Below are 2,251 nucleotides of genomic sequence, written 5' to 3' on the forward strand. Positions count from 1 at the left end.
GACGCTCCAGAGCGCGGGAAATGTTCGCGCGCGCATTTTGGCGCGCCCCGGCCGGCGTTCGTTATAAAGATGGCGCTCCCTCCACACTCAGTCCGCCACCGCCGCCCACTCGTCTCGCCCCCTCTCACTAGCCTTGCCGCCTGTGCGCCACCATGTCGATGCGCATCCTCGACGCTTTGGATTTTCGCGGAGTCCGCGAGCGCCCCTTCGTCGCCTTCTCCGCCGAGAACTTATTTGGCGAGAAACGGCTCGTCCTCGGCACCTTCGACACCGCTGAGCAGGCGGCCCGCGCGTACAACGCGGCGGCGTGGCGCCTCCGGCGGCCGAGACGGGAGATGAATTTTCCCTACGTGTCGAGCCAGCGGGCGCAGAGGAGGACGGAGAGGAAGGCCAGGAGGACGGGGCGAGCCGGCTATCGGGAGGGCAAGCGTACGCGGAAGCTAACCGCTCAAATGAGACTGAGGCTGCGAGAAATATCGGGGTGGGACTTCGCGGACGAGCATGCTGCTGACACCTATATTCAGACGTCGGAGAAGGACATTACCGAGTTAGAGTCGGATAGCGACGAGTAATTTATCTTTTCTTTTATCTATGTACGCAAGAACAATCTATGTATCCTTTTTCATCGGAAAAAATGGCCGGCGGCGTCGGCCACGAAGCCGGCGGTGGAGGTTGTGCACGCGCTGGGAGGAGAGAGGGCGCGCACGCGCGTCCGTCTTGTGTCTGCGTCGACACAAATCCGGCTCAAAAAGGGTTGGGGAATGGGTCGGCAGGCGGACGAAAGCGGATGCGCGTCCGTTTGGGTCGGCGCGTTGGGCCGTCTTTTCTCCGCGCCGACCAAACGGACGCGGACAGACGAAATGGATCGCCCCGTTGAAGTTGGTCTAAGTGTTTGGGGTTAGAAACATTTTCATGAAAAAAAGATGGTGGCATAATTTTCAGAGCCCCCCCTCCCCACCCCACCCCGACAATTGGAAGGGCATCTCCAACGCCGTGCATCTTATCGGACAGAGCAATGCGGACGTGTTTGCAGATAGCAGATAGGGTGGTGGCCATCCAACCCCATGCACCAAATGTCCATCCCTGCTTTTTTCCTCTATATATAGAGCACACACAATAATTAATGATAAATGTCACCCCTTGTCCAAAATTTAAATATAAATATTACAATTGGAACATGAAGTTTCCAATAAAATAGTTTAATTTGAATTCAACTTATTCACACACATTTTGTACTTCGACCCTTGAAGCACCCACAAATGCTTAGCCAGATCATGAAGCTGATCATTAATTGCCCGATGAGTAATCAATAGATGTATTTGAATAAAATCCTCAAATGTCATGGATACTGCTCTAGAAATTGAACACGATCAAGCATGCGCTCAAAATCCAGTTCGTGGCTTGGGGGTCCAACACTTGGGCATATCTAGCCACCCTCTTGCTTCTGACAGTGTAATGAGCCATGCTATGTCTTCGACTGTTGGTTATTCCCGATGCTCGGGTCCAAACACCTTGACTATCGCAGTAGCAAATTTCACCGTGGCTTCGAGACATGTGCTTTATGGCATCTAGAGGTACTCATCCCATGAATCTGCAGTTGTGCCATAGGCAAGTATTCTTAATGTAGCCATGCACTTCTGGTAACCAGAGAATCCAATGTTTCCAGTGACATCCTATTTCAAAATAAAGTAGTCATCATAGGCCCTGACACCATTGTAGAGGCAACCGAATACATTCTGTCTCATTTGGAATCGATGGCCAAAAGAGGCCTCAAATAGCGCATCAAGGAAAAATTAGTCGTCCATCAGCATCATGTGCCTTGTGCCCTATTCCGATTCATCACCCGATGTCCCTGATTGATCCCTTAAAATTGAGAACATGCTCCTTCGCAGGTTAGGCATCTGCAATAACCGCATGCATCATCGCCGTTTCATTCTCATATTCGTCCTCATCTGATGTTACAAATGAACTCGACATAGAAGTGTTCCTCGTCTTAACCCATCGTGTTTACTTCAAAGTAAATAGCAATACCGACAAAATTGGCTAAGGCATTTTGGCAAAAACTTGTCAGGTGTGGTGTCCACCATGGACACACATGTGCAGGGGTAGAGGGTATCTGTGCGGCGGTCAGACCATGGATGGAAGGGGGGCATAAGCGCCCGGGTATAGTGGCCCGCAAGCCCCTGGGCGGCAGAGTGGGAGGTACAACAATGACTTCAGTCTCGGATTACACGAATACAAAAGCAAGGGG

The sequence above is a fragment of the Triticum aestivum genome, chromosome 7B (genome assembly GCF_018294505.1).
Source record: "Triticum aestivum cultivar Chinese Spring chromosome 7B, IWGSC CS RefSeq v2.1, whole genome shotgun sequence".
Classification (NCBI taxonomy): Eukaryota; Viridiplantae; Streptophyta; class Magnoliopsida; order Poales; family Poaceae; genus Triticum; species Triticum aestivum.